The sequence below is a fragment of the Lygodium microphyllum genome, chromosome 11 (genome assembly GCF_053477565.2).
Source record: "Lygodium microphyllum isolate KBCC chromosome 11, Lygodium_microphyllum_v1.1.10, whole genome shotgun sequence".
Lineage (NCBI taxonomy): Eukaryota > Viridiplantae > Streptophyta > Polypodiopsida > Schizaeales > Lygodiaceae > Lygodium > Lygodium microphyllum.
Genome location: NC_141145.1, coordinates 60,774,887 through 60,792,196, shown reverse-complemented (window position 1 = coordinate 60,792,196; position 17,310 = coordinate 60,774,887).

Below are 17,310 nucleotides of genomic sequence, written 5' to 3'. Positions count from 1 at the left end.
GGTTATATCATCTATACCCTTTTTTTTGCAGAGAGTAACCAATAAAGATGCACTTCTCAGCTTTTGAATCCAACTTGGATCTCAACTCATCTGGCACATGTACATAGGCAATGTAACAAAAAATTTTCAAATGAGAAATATATGGTTTCCTACCAGTATACCTCTCCTCTGGAGTCATCCCATGTATTGCTGCAGTGGGAGTCCTATTCATTATGTAGACTGCTGTAGCAACTGCTTCAGCCCAGTGGCGGGAAAGACTAATTCAAGTTGTATCAATTCCAAATGGATCGGTGGTTTCTCAACCAATTGGACACATATGAGACGTGAAGAACGCCCGCATTCCACTCCACGTTTCTTAAAGATGTAGAAATGCTTTGAAGGATTGATAACACGCGAAATCCCAGATAGTTTAGTTGTACTGAATGTACGTAAAGATTTTATAGCTACATCCGAAGCCAATCGATCGTGAATCTCTATTGTATCTCTGATAGATTCCATCTCTCCGGAGGAATTGCATAAATTAGTTACTTATCCTATTTCCGTAAATAGTGATTTCGTATGGTTTACAAATCCATTCCGTTAATCGATTATGAAAACAATCATTCATTCGAAAAAAGCCCAAAGACCAGCTAGAAAGGCTCGAAAACCCACCGATAAAGCCATTCAGATTCGCATAAAAGCCAATAGGCCTTAAACAATCAAATATTAATAGCCTGTCCATGTTGTTTTTAATTGAAATCACTAAAGTTGCTATCAAATTGCATAGTATTACTGCTTTTTAAGAGACAAGGATAATCCAGGCTTCCAATAAAAATCTGGCAAGTCTTTTTCATTGAGCATGGCACGAGATACCTCTCTAATATGCCTGTTTTTCCTTTTTCCAATTCCATTTTGTTGTGGGGTATGACTGCATGAATATTGCTGCTTTATGCCATGCTTCTATAGGAACCTTGCAAACTCATTTGAGAGGTACTCTCCCCCTCCATCTGACCTTAGGCATTTTATCTGCGGGCCTATTTCTTTTTCAACCATAGCTTTAAGAGTTTTGAAGTGCCCAAAAACTTCACTTTTCTTTTTCATAAAATACACCCAAACTTTTCTGCTATAGTCATCAATAAAAGTGACAAAATAATGGCAGCCTCCAAAAGATGCAGCTTTAGTAGTCCACACATCAGAGTGGATTAATTCCAATGGCTTCTTACTCTCTTGAACATGTCTAGGAAATGGTTTCCTTGCCTGTTTTCCAAACTGACAGGCTTCACATACCTTATGCATTTCTGCAACCTTGAATTTGGGCAATCCTGCAACAATATTTTGGGCTTGCATTGATTTAAGTCGTTGTACATTAACATGACCAATGCGTTTATGCCAGATATCAATATCTACAACTACACCAGTCCCATGTGCAAACATTGCTGCACTCAATTCAAGCATGTCTGCATCCAATGTAAACATTCTGCCATTCTTCTTTCCTTTTGCTATCAAGCGACCTTTATTTTTCATATCCTCAACAAAGCATCCATGAGGATTAAATCTGACCTGCAAGCCCTGCTCAACCATTTGACCAACAAAAACCAGATTCTTGGTGATATTGGGAACATGAAATACATTGGACAGGTATTTCTTTTTCCCATCCTGCATAGACAAAGGAATTTTTCCAATTTGCACAATAGGATGTGCAGTATCATCACCAGTCTCCACAAATCCTGGTTTTTCCATTTTCCTTGCATCCTCCATTCATTCTGCATGACCTGTCATGTGGTTTGATGCACCTGAGTCAACATACAATACATCGTTGCTTTCTTCTGCACTTGTCACAGAATTATTCATGTGCTGCACCATAAACAAATGCTCATTTCTGTCATCACCCTTTCTACTAGAAGATGCATAATTCCCTTGTTGCAGTTTTCCATTTATGATGTCATTCTGCTTTTTATAGCAGTCTTTAGCCATATGACCCATTTTACCACAGTAGTAGCATTCAACATTACTGTTTGCATTTTGGCCTCTTTGCCATCCACCACGACGTCTTTGGCTCCCCCTGCCTCTAGAGTTACCACGTCCTCCTCCATAGGACTGGTTTTCTTGAGTTTGCTACATATTCTGATTTCTACCACAGCCTCCAAATCGGCCTCCTCTACCTCTGCCTCTACCTCTTCCAGCATTTGAGTAGAAGACAGCTTCTTTTGAAGTTCCTCCTGAAGAAGATGCACCACCATTTCTCTGCTCCTCAGAAATTAGAAGAGCAATCAACTCCTCAAAATTAGGAAATCTTTCACAGACGGAAATGGATGTTCGGAACTATGCAGAATCCTTTCCTAGACCATTCAAGGTCACAGAAACTAAAACATCATCTTCCACTGGTGACCCAATGGAAGCAAGTGCATCTGCAATCTTCTTCACCTTCATGTGGTAGTCATTGATGCTCATATTTTCTCTTTGCACATTATGCAACTCTTGCTTGAGCTGCATTTTCCTGGCTTGCGTATTTGTGCTATACATTTTTGACAAAGTATCCCATGCCTCCTTTGGTGTACTTGCATCCTGAATATGCACAATCATAGAGTCTAAAATGCTGATAGACAGCCAATACATAACTTTCCTGGCTCTCTCATGCCATGCTTTAAATGCCTGCATTTGCTGTTGATTGGGAACATCAGGAAGAATTGGTTCTTCTTCATTTCCTGCAACAAATTCCCAATATCCTTTTCCCATAAGGAAATTCGTCATTCTAAACTTCCATGCTTGGAAGTTGTTCTTGTCAAGCTTTTCAGTGACAATCTGTGAAAGAGAATCAGACGCCATTACAGAACACTGCAAAAAATTCTGTCACTGCAAAAAACACAGCTTCACCCTCACAAGGGCAAATCTGTAAAACTGGCGAAAGTGGTATTTGACCACACAGTCACTTCCTAGTGACGATTTTGCATAAACAGGAACCAAGGATGATTCTGTAACTCCCAATGTTTCTGCACACAAGCATACGATGTAATTTCTGTGGTAACTTTTCACCGACCTGTAGAACAGTGGTCACACAACATAAAACATGGCCTTTTCCTGAGTGCGTGCAGAAAACTTCCGCCTCCAAAACAGGCCCCGAAATGGCCTCAAAACAAAAAAATAGGGTCGCCAGGGGCTAAAGCTTTCTCCCGCAGCATATACTGCCCTCTTGCTTCACCGCGAAGGGCGTCTCAACCTGAGACAATGCACTCCTGCACTTTCCGGCTATGCTGCCTGTAGAGACTTGCTCCCAAAATAGAAAATGAAAGCAACACTGCTCCTCTTACCAGAACACCGTGAGCTTGGCTTGCTTTCTTGAGCTCCTTACCACGAACAAGGCTCTGATACCATGTCAAGATTGTGGGAGAGAAGGAAGGAGTCTCACTTGTAGCTTTCTTGCTTGCACAATGGGGGAATACACACAAGGGTGGAGGCTAAAAACAATTTTCCTCTTCTTAGTTATGTAAGCCAAAAGAACTCAAGTACAAAGAAATAGAAGAACCCTATATATGGGTCTCAAACCAAACTCAACTAACTAAGGTGGCATACTAACTGAGCCACGAACTAGAGTAGATAAGGATAGCTATCATGTAGCTATTATTCATGGGCGGTGTACCAATCGCATCTGTAAAACTGACACGTCGGTGACATAAATGCACAATGGTCACCTTGGCATATCACGAGTGGAGCTTGATATCTCAACATGCTAGTCCCATGGTACTCTTCGTCGTAGGTAGCAATCTTTTGTAAAATATTACACGGCGCAGCGAACAGAATCTGAGAAAGAGATAGAGAGTACACAACAGATAAGAGGAGAATCAGTAAATTCTTTAACTCCAAACAACTGATACAAAGATGGCTCTGTCCACCCGTGCGCTTCCACTGTGTGAAGCTTAGATGGCGATCTAGACAGAAGATAGGTGAAGAGCTTAAGGCTAGCTGGAACAACAACTCTGACTGGGTGAAAGATGAGTGTGTGATGGCTGCGAAGGGGTTTAGCTTTTATAGCCCGTGAAGGTCGTTAGGTCGGCTTGCTGACCGACCTACCATATGAGCCTCCACTAGTCGGCCAGGGAATATTCCAGGGAATATTCCCTTTACCATCGGGCCGGGGGCGCTGCCCCCAGACCCCCGCCAGGGGGGCCGCTGGCCCCCCTGGGACCCCCCAGCCAGGGGCCGCTTCCGCGGCCCCCGGACCCCACAATAGGGGCCCCTTTTAACTCCCTTACCACGCAACTAAATGCAATGTGCCTCGAGTTGCTACCAGCTTAACCACTCCGTCTAACCCAAAGATTAGACCCACAACAGTCACCTTTTTGCCATCCGGTCACATAGACCTCATCTGATATACAAGTCAGGACCCAACCAATGTCCGGGCTCACATTTGGCTTCTCCTCATAATGGGGGCCTTACAACTTTGAGCACCATGGATCATTGGTAGCACCTAATGAGGGTGGGGCATTGATCATATCTAACATCTTTGGCATGCACCAAAGACGTGGGTGGAAGGGACTATTGTGGTTTGCCGTGGAGGAGTTTTGGTGGTGGTGCGGATGAAGGTCGTTGGTGGCACTTTGTTGGCATGATTGGCTGGTGATAGGTTTGTTGTAGTTGGTGATAGCACTATTCTTTGTTAGGAGTTGTACTCATGACTGGCACAGGTGTTGGTGTTCTAGGGATTCTGTGTGTGACGATTCTTTGGTGGGTGTGCATGATGATAAAGGATAAGAATTTAGAGTTGAGTGTTGATGAAGAGTTGATGGCCTTTCATTGGAGTCTTCAATACCTACAATTGAAAACCTCTCATATGGTCTCTCCCTAGGGTTTAGTGCTAGTCTTCTTATCGTGCATAAGACATAGTTTGATTAGTTTAGGAGATAGGTTGGCCAATAGTATTGTCTTGCATTTGAGGACCCAAACCGTGTATAAATTGTGGTGCAAATATTATGTGAGTGCACGTGCATACTTAGATATTACATAGTTAGAAGACTGATGGTCTGGTTTCTCAAAGCAATGTATGGATGAAGTGAGGGTTCAATGGGGTGAAAAAAATTATCGATGTTGAGGAGAAGTACACTTGAAGGATTCTGGAGACATCATTTGTGATTTTGACAACCCAATGTAGCATAATTGAGATAATTAACACCTTAGGTTTTCATAGCTAGTGGCTACTTGTAGTGTTTGAAGAGTACGGCATACTTTCCATGGTCTTTCGTGCCTTGCTCACCATTGTTGATTGCAATGTCACTGAGATAGAGTATGAAAAAGAATTGTGCAAATGGTTCAAGGTGACAGGTCTAACAAAGCACAAAGACTCGTCACAACACCTAGGAGTTCTCATATTAGGTACATCCAATGACCTTGGTTGGCTAGCTCCAGTCCCTAGTCCCCTAGCCCTTTATACAGCACATTTGTTACTTATGTACATGTTTATGAATTCATGTCACTTTGTGAGGATAAAAACCAATTGTAGAACTCAAGATTATACTAGAGTGTGGCATACATATCTAGAAATTGTGGTAGCCTACTCAGTAATAACATATATTTTGCAACATCAAGTAGCATGGTGCCTTGTCCAAGTCTACTGGCAACATGTAGCTCCTCCTCCATGATAGTTTTATCAATTAGAGAGTTCTCTTAGCTAGTTCTAGCTAAGTCCATACCCTGAATGGTAGTAGATATACTTGAAAGGAAGTTGGTGCCACATAGGTCATTTGGCCAGTTGCTGCTCTAAGACTATCATAATCTGGGCTCCAAGTTCTCAACCATTGTAGCACGGTTTTCAAACAAAAGTTTTTCAAATTTACTTCGACCCTCTGATTTTCACTTTATTTGCGCTATCTCTAAGAGATTTGGTTGGAAAAGTACTTCATTGAATGTCACAATTAAGCATAGTTCATCGACTTCCTCATCAGAGATGAGTTGCATGCGTTCATGTAGGAGCTTGTCATAGTGCTTGTTAAGATATTCTTGCTCTTCCTCCCATGATAGCGGATATGACAAATATTCCTCAAGCTTCTTCCTAGGGAATGTTCCCATGTCCGCAAGGATGTAGGCATGTGTGAATAATTTGAGTTTTTCATCCAATTGGGTCAAGCACTCTTTGACACTTCTATGTTCAATGAGGGCTTGCTCAATTGGTATCTCATGCAAGGTTCTAGAAGTTGCCCTAGGCTTTATCATAGCTGGGGGCTCGAGCCTAGATGAGCAAGATTGATCAATGCTAGGATTTCTCATGTCCTCGGGGTTTTCACGTTTCTCTTGAGACTTTGTTGCTATTGTGTCATGGTTCTACCCGGATGTGACTGATATAGTTTCGTCAACCTGTTGTGGCAGTGTTGTATCCACTCTTGATTTGTCAATGTAAGTTCTACTATTGGTGGATTGAGCATTGCAAGCAACCATTGATGGTAATGGTTGCTTTGATCTATCAGAATACACGAATGTGTTTGAGGTTTCATCGCCATTAGGAGAGATGACAATGGGTTTATTCATGGGTGGACTCGATGCTTTATTCCTCAGCTCTTCAGCACTCTTGGTCTCATTCTTCTTGACATCTACAACCACTTTCAATTGCCATTATTTTCATTGTTTTCTTCTCTTTTTCTTGGGAAATTGAGGTGTATCCTTTAAATACCAAGAACCCTAAACTAGGTCAGCCGTTGATGTGCTTGGTTAGGCATGAGCATTCTCTTTTTCTAGTGTGTCCTCATGGGAGATAGCCATAGCCTACTGAACAGCCTTGCTAGGTTGTGAGGATACAACTGCCTCTCTTTTTGGAGAGTCTAGCTCTTTAGCTAATCCCCCTCTATTTAACCCCTCATTTGGTTGCATTGTCAATTGCTCCTGGTTAGGCATGTGCTCTAGACTCTTGTCCTTACCTATTGAAACATGCCTCCATTGCTTCTTATCAGAGTGGGTATTGTGTTTAGAGTTGTTTTTCTCTTGCTCTAGAGGTTGGGTTACTCTAGTGTAGAGCCAAGAGAGGGTTTAGGGTTCCTGTCATGTAGGCTTTGGAAAAAACCATCTCAAGAGGTCAGGGTTGTATTGATGGGAAGCATAAAGATCTAGGATTCCAGGGTCTTGAGTGAGACTGAAGATATATGTGCTAACATCAAGTGCCATGCTCCCTACTCCTAGCTTGCTAGCCATGTGTAGATCTTCTTCTAGAAGTAGTTTATCATACAATGGATTTTTTTGGACAGTGGTGGAAAAAAGCTAGACCTCATGGACCGTTGCCAACATGCTTAATGGTGTTGATTATTCTGCCATTTGATCTGTTGAGCAATCAACCTTATCATGAGCAACATTGCACCTGTTGTGCTCGTTATCCTCTTGGGAAGTCAAAGTCTCCTTAGGCACTAGTAGTCTTTGTGCACACTTGATAGTTACATCTGACATTTGCTTATTAAGCACACTAGGTTGAGGATCTACATTTCGAATAGTCTTGATTGGTTTCTTGATTTCAATTGTGAGGGTCTCAGTCACTCCAATGTTTTTAACTCGAGACTTGGATTTTCATTTAGATTTCCTCCTGTGCTTCTTTGCTTTTGATACATTTTGGCCTTCAGCTCTAATAGAGGTGGTTTAGTAGGGGGTTTTGGTACCCAAATCCATCGGTTACTTGTGTTATACCCTTGAGCACGTACCAACATTTTGGATATCCATTGCAGCATTGTGCTGGCTCTCCATTGATACCTTTGTCTATAAAGCTTGGCCTTCTTTTGTGGTATTCTATGATATTTGTAAGTCCAAAGCCTATCCTTGGCTTCATCTCGTAACCTTCTTGTTTCAAGCATGGCCTTTCTCACTAATTATCTCTGTTCAACATGCACTTGTATCAACTCTTTCAACAAGTCCTTTCTCTCATTAATGGGCTTCCTTGGTATGTCAGAATATTCCTTATCTTTCCCTTGAGGTTTGATGAGGTCACCCTTGCTAAAGGTTCTAGTTATCCTCACACTTGATATTTCAAGTGTATCCTTTGTGCTACATAATCAACCTCACACTTCGTTGCCCTTTTGAAGGGTCTTCCTAGGAGAGTTTCCTTTCTACCATTTGCACTATTTGGAGGAACATGGAATAGGATAGGCAAGCTTTCAATTTCAATAGTTACAAGGATACTGCACTTTCTTATAAGTGCTTGTGGGTGTCCCCAATAAGGATTAAGAGTTGCATTAGTCGGTGTAAGATCTGGTTGGCCTAGTTGAGTCCAAGTTATTCATAGGTCGAGATATTAAAAGATGCTCCTTCATCGATGGGAGTATCGGCATCATGCTCTCTTTTTACGATGAGTTTGACCCTAAGATAAGCAGGCGATACTATATCTTCATCTTCCCGGTCTTGGCTTATAAGTTCAATCCTTCTGATACATGCCTCTGAGTTCCCAACTGCACAACCAGATGTGTATTCTCTATTGATGTCTTGGGTCATCTTTGCAGTGCCATTCAAGGTGCATCTATCATCAAGACTGTCATGTCTATCATCCTCGTAGTTGTAGCTTAATGTTGTTGCATTCCACTTTGACTAGATGCAATCCAAACACAACATATACATGCTTTTGTGGTGTGGCCTTCTTTCCCTTGTTGGCTAGATTGGCCCATTGAGGTTTTGGTTGGGTATGGTCTTTTTATTGCTATTTTGCAAGTGAGAATATATGCTTGTGTAGAGCCATTACTACATTAGGATCTAATTTGGAGGACCTCTCATAGCGTGGGTTTTCTCTCCAGACTACTTGGGGGAGGTGCTAAATACCATGCGCAATTTGAAGGACCAAGTTTTGAACTACTTGCTTTAGATTTCAGCCCACTTATAGATCTATGATGTGCTTTCGGCTCTATACAGTCTTTAGGTTGATTTCAGGGTTAGATGTATCAAATTTGTATTCTGTTCACCTATCCGATTTTGATAGTTTTTTATCTGATTCTTAGGAGTCCGATTATCAGAATCGGACGTCCAATTTTGGGGTTGGTCTAATTAGCCGATCAAATGTCCAAGTCAGAGTGGTCCGCAATTCGAGTGGTTTGATTATGGGTAGGTCCGATTTTGGTGTGTCCAATTTTTGTGCATTCGATTCTGGGAGTCTGATTCTAGGAATTGGACGTCCGATTGGACAAGTGTCTGATTTGGAGTGTCGGATTCTAGATGGTTTGATTTTCATCTTCAATTATGAGTTGACTGATTTTCAAAACCTGACAAGATATGCAAGATCAGACAGAATGGGTTGGTATGAGTGTGCGATTCTAGGAATTAGACCCCTACGAACCGTATCCGATTCTACTGACACGGAAACACCAGCAATGAAAATCGCTTCAGGGCAATGATTTTTGGCCATGCCCACAAGCAACATTCTCCAGAATCCAACGGTAGATACATAGAAAAGTTTCTACACAATTGATCCCAACAAAAAACTCATGTGGCCACCAATCGAGTCTCCGGAAGCTCTAAGTCTTTCACAAGCTCTCTCTCTCTCTCTCTCTCTCTCTCTCTCTCTCTCTCTCTACTACAATACCCGAAAATGAGGTCTCCCTTTGCTTCCCAGGGTCTTAAACCCTTGCTGGGTTCAACCTTACTCTTCCCAATCACTCCCCGAGCAATTCTAACACCTCTAAGCACTATTTTTTCCCATTTTTTTCCCCTTTTGTGCCCTGTTTGGGTCTGTTTCACAACAGAAACCCTGGTGCTTGTTTTCATTTTTTTCTTTGTTTTTTCCTATCCGAATGCATCCAAATAACAAAGCAAACACCTACACTACTCCAACCTACTTTTCCAAATCCAAAAAACCAAAAACTTACTTGCTAAGGAGATCGAATACCTCTTCAAACTCCCTCTCTTACTACCTATCTACCTCAAGCATAGGTTCGGGGAAAACCCTACTTCAATGCTCGATTTGGAGTGTCCAAGTACTCAAGGATTGAATCCATTGGTCTTGGCAACAGAACCAAAATGTAGTGGGAGCTCATGCTCGACCGCCAAGACCCATGGACCAATTATTCTTTCAAGGGTTTCAAGCTAAGAGCTAATGGCTACCTCTCACATAGTCAATGCGCTATCTCTCTCTATGAGTGTAATGAGCTTACCTCCATGCCGCGATGGAGTTTCCTCCTCTCCTAAGCACTCCAGTAGCTTCATGATCCAAGTGCAAGCTTCAAGCAAGCTCAATCCTCAAGCTCCATGCTCCAAGCTCCATTGCCATGAGCAACAGAAGAGAAGAGAAGAAGAGAGGAGAAGATGGAGAGCTTCTCCACCATGGTACCTCATCCTCACACACTCACTCCCTCACACTCTCACACTCCCTCTCTCAAGCACAAGCTCAAGCAAGCAAGCAAGCAAGAAGAAGAAGAGATATACTTTTGGCCACACACAAGAATGAGCTTCTTCATTCACTTTTTTCCTTTTATACAAAACCCTAACCCTAATTCCCTTTAGGCGATCATCCCCTTATCCTCTTTTTTACATGGCCAATAGGTCGTCTTTCTCATTGTCCTTCTATCTTCCTAGCTTCCTTCCTATCACCCATCTACCTTTACAATTTGCACAGGAGGGAGCCTGTCACTCTTTTGCAAAAATTTTTAGGGGCACCTTGCATTTAAAAATGCACTTTTTCCTTTGACTTATCTTTTGAGGTCACCTTTGTGCTTTCAATCTTTTCCTTTCTGCTTCTTCTGTTGTGTCCAATTTCCTTTTGGGCCGCCTCTTTTAGCTCCTGACTTATGCTTCTTTACTTTTTTCTTGTTCTGAGATTGACACAATTACTTTACTACTAGATGCTGCGCTACTTCTTATAGATGCCACATTAGTAGGCCTGGCTTAATTTTAGTCCCAAATATTGACTCTCTCTCCTCACCCCCAAAAGTAGTTTTCTTCATCTCTAAAGGTGCCTAATCGTACTATATGTTCAAATAAGCATTTTTCATGCTCTATTTTTTCTCTACACTTTCCAAGTCAGTATTAGACTTAGAAAATCAATAAAACTTTCTCTCCTAATCTAGATATCCTAATGGATTTTTCTAGGCACATAACTAATGATAAGAGAAAAGTGGATTTTCTTATTTATGTGGATTAAGAGTGTGTGATTACAATCACCCCTTACAAACAATAAGCATGGCATATATGCAACAAACAACATCTTCCTAGTATCGTTTTGAGAGAAAGAAAAGTATTGAAATTTGGGTTTATGATTCCTTGTATCCAAAAGATATATGCAACAACATCTTCCTAGTATCGTTTTGAGAGAAAGAAAAGTATTGAAATTTGGGTTTATGATTCCTTGTATCCAAAAGATCCTAGCACTAGACTAAAGCCATCTTTTAATTCCATTTCCTTACTACTCACTTATGTTGTGAATATTGAATAAGTCTATTAGGTTATTTCAAGTGTTTAGGTGACAATGCTCACTTGCATTGGTATAAGAAACATTGTTTTCTCAATGTTATTAAATACTCTTTGAGTAAGTTTCAAAAAGTCTCGTAAGTCCAAGGAAATAAAGTGCATAAGCTAAAAAAACAATTTTAACAATACAAATTTAATCTCCATCATTAGGAACAAGCCATGGTATTAGAGGGCACAAAGAAAATCATCCATGTAGAAGGAAAATTCTATATTGAAAGTAATTATAGAGAAATGAAGAAGGATAAGAAAATAACAAAGATGAAGTTTCAAAGATAAAGAAAACTCCCATGGGCCACAAGAAAAGAAAATGTGGACTACTACCAATCATGTCACTATCCATGAATGATGGAGCATGAAGAAGGTGACATGTGCAAGTATTGAGGTTAGTGATTTCCTATTGGTAGAGAATCTAAGATTATTACAAGTGCAATGAAAAGTGGTGACCTTATCTCACAAATATACATGTCGCCAAAGGATGCTAAGGTATTGATTATTTTAGAGCACTCATGTGAGGAAGAAGAAGAGGAGCAAGAAGAGGAAGTTGAAGTGGATGATGAAGAGCTTAACCAAGACTCTTTTCAATTGAGAGAAGATGACATAGTGAATCATGAAATACAAGATGGAGAGTAGAATGAGGAGCCACATGGACCTTTTGAAGCTAATGGAGGATATGCTGACGATGAGTGTAGTGTTGACTCTGGGCAACCTCACCATGAGAGTATGGATAACATGCATCAGCCCATACTCAATCAATGCTTACAAAGAGCAGAGCTTCATACTTCTTTGGCTATTTCATTCCAATTGTTTGATCATGGGCACTATGATTGGTATGTGTGTAATGGGGATACAACATATGAAATGGATGCATATAATGATAATGATGGAATTTTATTTCCTTTTGATCCAAGTAAGTATGGAGATGATTCTATGTACTTATTTGACCTGTATGGTAATGAATATATGATTGATGACCATTTTCTTATTCTTGATGACTATTATGATGGGATTCCTTTGATCTTGGAGGATTTCTTCTAAAGTAAATTAGCATGCAACAAGCCATTATTCTAAGGTAAATCAACATGCAACATGGCATTCTACATCCAAGATTTTGTGCTATTTTGTCTTCATGGTTTCTTCATGTTTTCTATGGAAAGAAGATTGAAGAAGATTGGGTGTTCTCTACAGTACAACTTATTATATTAAAATTAATGTTATTCAAAAAATTTCCTTAATGTCATCATAGTGAGGGTGTCATGGTTTGAGGTGATATGCTTTAGTGTATATTTTGATAAGACACCTCATTTGCTCAATTTGGATTTTTCTATCAAGAGTTATGGCTCTTTTTCCATGGCAATCCTGTTATGACAGTATGGAGGAAACTCACTACTACAATCATTTCTCTTGTACTTAACTTATGGGATCTTTTTCAATACATGAGAACTACACTTTCCAAGTTCTATCTATTGTATACTTTCCCATCTTGCAAGCTTTGAGTACAAAGCCTCTTTAGGAGGGAATGGTTTGTAATAGAGCAAATAAGTACATAGGCTTATCATAGAGTTAGGATGGAGTATAAAAGGCTAAGAATATAATTGTGCATGTAATATTTTTTTCGATTAATAAATTTTCTCAATTGAGAGCTCCTATTCATGGACCTCCCACCATAGCTAAGGGATGAGTGCCTTGCTCCACCGTTACAAAGAAGTGGTATCGTGTTGCCATATCTAGTTTACTTTGTATATTTCTTCACCACAATAATCTTAACATCAAATATGGTTGCCTTGATCATGGGTTTTTAATATTTCTTGGCTATGAGAAACTATATTTCTTAGAGTTTTTGAAGATATAAGGAAAGATATGAATTGGCACAACAAACCATGAAAGGTCCACCAATCTTGAAGCTCTCCCAAATTTCAAGCAACAATGAATGTCATGTGCAATCTTCAACTTGAATATCTAAAGCAACTAATTGTTCAAAATAGGCCACTCTAAAGAACCGAGAGATGGAATAGGAAGTAATTTAAGAGAACCATATGAATTAATTGATCTAGACACTAAATATGTGAATTTATAGAAAAAAATCATGTGATCTAGAAGATATTGTGATGACTTTCCCATCATCATTATCTCACTCACATCAACTTGTAGAGATTAGTATGGAGTCATAGTCAAGCTTCTCAAAGGTGGATCATCAAAAAGATTCAAAGGAAAAAATTTTAATAGAAGAGAAGACTTAAAAAGCTCAAAGAAAAAAAAATTGAGAGAACTAAAGATGTGACTTACAATTTGAGGGGAAGGCTTGTGGAGCAGTCCTCCTAAGAGGTAGTTTCAAGTCCTTCACACCATATACATTGTGAACTTATGCAACAAGGCCACCATATTGAGCCTCTTAAAATCCAAGCACTTTATCCTTCTTAAGTATAGCATGGTGATGAACTTAATTATTCCCAATTACTAAAGGATGTATGTAAATACATGAATCCTTCTTGAACATTGATCCTTTCCATTTTTCATGGTTATCCTTCTTATTTTGTACATCCAAACAAAAAGTAAATCATGAGGCTGCCTATCTGAAAGAAATCATAGGTTTTCTTTCAGACATCTAGAAGCTATTGGAATGGATTTGATGAGAATGCTACATAGAAGGAGACGAATGGGCTACAAGATCTATTCTTCCATTGTAATGGCAAACAATACCAGAATTGCTAGAACATGTATTCTACTATCCACCTCTTACTCTAAAGCTCCATGTGCCTCTAGAATTACCATGGCCTCCTAAAATATGCATGTCATCAAATTGTTGATTTAACCTATTTTGTTGGTGGTCACCACCATGACCCATACTATGACCTCTTGAAGAGGATCTGCCATGTTCGCTTCTTGAACTTAAGTAAAAAGCTTGGACGTGCTCACCACTTCTTTTAGATGATTCACCTTCCATCTTGATCTCTTTACTAATCATGAGAGAGACCAACTCGTCAAAATCTAGAAACGACTTTCGTGCATACATAGAAGTAACAAAAGATTTTTAGGCCTTCTCATTATTAAGGCCACCCAAAGCAGATGAAATTAAATCATCATTAGGCATTGCATCAATAGTTGGTAAGGCATATATAATGCTTCTTATCTTGAAAACATACTGATTTATAGACATCTTTCCTTTTTTCAAAGTATTCAACTCTTTCCTGAGTTGAATCTTTCGTGCCTTTTTATTTACCAAAAATATATTCTCAAAGATTGTCTAAGTTGCATGTGAGCTTTTTATATTTTTGATATGTCTTAGCATAATGTTATCAATGACTGCAACTAACCAATATATTATCTTTTTACCTTTTGCATTTTGTTCTTTCCATGTCTTTAATTCTTACATAGTTGCAAGGTTACTTAGCTCTAGTTTCTTTTCTTCACCTAAGACAATTTCATAGAAGTCTTTTCCAATAAGGAATTTTGTCACATGAAAATTCCATGATGGTTCTTGTCTAGCTTCTCAATAATAGGATTTCTACTATTCTCAATCATTATAAGAAAATTGAGTACTAAACAACAAGTCTTTTACAAATTTCACAAAATATGCACAATAATATACTAGGCATAAATTTTCATTGGTTGCTCAATAATACATACAATGTTCAACTTGTTTGCTAATAAACTGGTGTTTTCTTTTTGACAAATACCTCAAAACTCACATATTCAAAATTTGTAACCTATGTACTTAGAAACAACCGACAAAGCTAAAATTATTTTATGCCTTGAAACTATTGTTTGCAATCTTATGAAGCTAAAATGGGATCCAAAATGGCCTCAAATTGCCAAAAGCACAGCAAATAAAGCCATAAAGGATTGATCTATATAATATACAGTGTTCTGCTTGCATACCAAATCTCACACCAATTTGATATTTTTGCTTTGTCCTACTTTCTAGGTGCCTCTATAGGCACTATCCAAGGAAAAGAGAGAGACAATGGGAGAGCTTCTTACCAATTTTCTTACTTTTTTGAATCCTTGGTCCTTATCCTTCTCTTCAACCTCAAAACCATCCTCTCTCAATGGTACCGCTTTGATACCATATCATGAATCATGTGGTGGGGGGGCTTACTTGAGCTATTGCACCCAAACACATACCATACACACAAGAGGAAGCTTACTCAATGACATAAGAAGAGAGATTGAGATCAAAATGTTTTCTTGTTGGTTTTTCTTTCTTATTTTTTATTCAATATAATATATGCAAAGTATAGATAAGATTCAATTATGGAAAAGTGGCCTACTAAGTCAAACAATGTATGACTGACTATTCTAATCGATTGGTGCTATAACTATGCCAGCTATAGGTAGATGCAACAAAAAAAAAAAAAGTAATAAGTTATTGAATGCTAAAATGACTTGGTTTTTTGGATTATTTTTGTTATTTTTGAGGACTGAATGGTTGAATTTTGATGGATTTTGAATGATGTTTAGTTATTTTGGAAGTGTTTGAGAGTGTTTTGGATGAGGTTGATTATGTTTTGGAAGCTCATGATGTTTTTAAGTAGAGATATGAGGCTCTATAATGTTTTGATAGGTATTGCTGAGGTTCTTATTGGTTTTTTTAAGCTTCTATTTTTTTTTTCTTTTATATGAAGCATGGAGTAATGATTGATGAGGGTTGAGATTTTTTGAAATCTCATTGAATGGTTTTTTATATTTTGGAATGTTTTTAGTATGAGTTATGTGGTTCTGATATTTTTTGTTGACTTTCTGTAAATCCTCTATTGAGCTTTTGTAAAGCCTATGTTTGTGTTTTGGTCTGTTTTGTATGCGTCTGTAAGTGTTCTCTAGAATGTATATGAGACTTTGAGAAAATTTTCTATCTTTGGAAAGAGGTGAATGTAAGTTCAAAAGAGCTCAAGAAAGTGGAAGGAGCAGCTACTGAAGACTCAAGAGAAGATTGGAGTGAAGTGATAGTAGTGAGTTGTGAGGAGGCACTATAGTGGCTCTAGTGACCTTTCATGTCAGACATACCTCTTGGCAGAGGCATCCACAACCAAAGAAGGATTATGATGAGTGATTATTGATTATTCTAGTGAGGCGATGATGTACTATTGATGGAGAGAGAGAGAGAGAGAGAGAGAGAGAGAGAGAGAGAGAGAGAGAGAGAGTCAAAGATAGCCAATTCTATGCAAAACCATGTATCTACATATGAGAGATTGTGAGAGAAAGTTATGAGATCTTTGACGATGAATCATATGTGATATTTTTCTATTCAAAGTGGAGCATTGTTTTGTGTTTTCTATATCTATCAAAGAGTCCTATGAAGAATATGAAGAGAATGATGGATTTGGTTGTTGTTAAAGCCATGGGAGAATTGTTTTTATGAGGCTGCATGAAGATTTTTTGTTTCTAGTGCCATTTTCTTTGTTGAGATCATATAAAAGATAAAACAGATAGTTGTTGATGTTATAAGATAGATTTTCTTGCAGTAGAAACCCTATTCCTTGGTGTTCCTATTGGGGCTCCATGTTTTTGGTGCACAACCGGGAAAGATTGCGCGAAGATTTTTTGTCCCTAGTGCCGTTTTCTTTGTTGAGAACATATAAAAGATAAAAGAGATAGTTGTTGATGTTATAAGATAGATTTCCTTGGTGTTCCTGTTGGGGCTCCATGTTTTTGGTGCACAACTGGGGAAGATTGCGTGAAGATTTTTTGTTCCTAGTACCGTTTTCTTTGTTGAGATCATATAAAAGATAAAAGAGATAGTTGTTGATGTTATAAGATAGATTTTCTTGCAGTAGAAACCCTATTTCCTTGGTGTTCCTATTGGGGCTCCATGTTTTTGCTGTACAACCGGGGAAGATTGCCATCAACAATCATAAGAAAATGTTGAAAAAGAAGAAAATGGCATTTCCAAGAAGAGAAGAATTCAATGGATTCGTGCAAAGC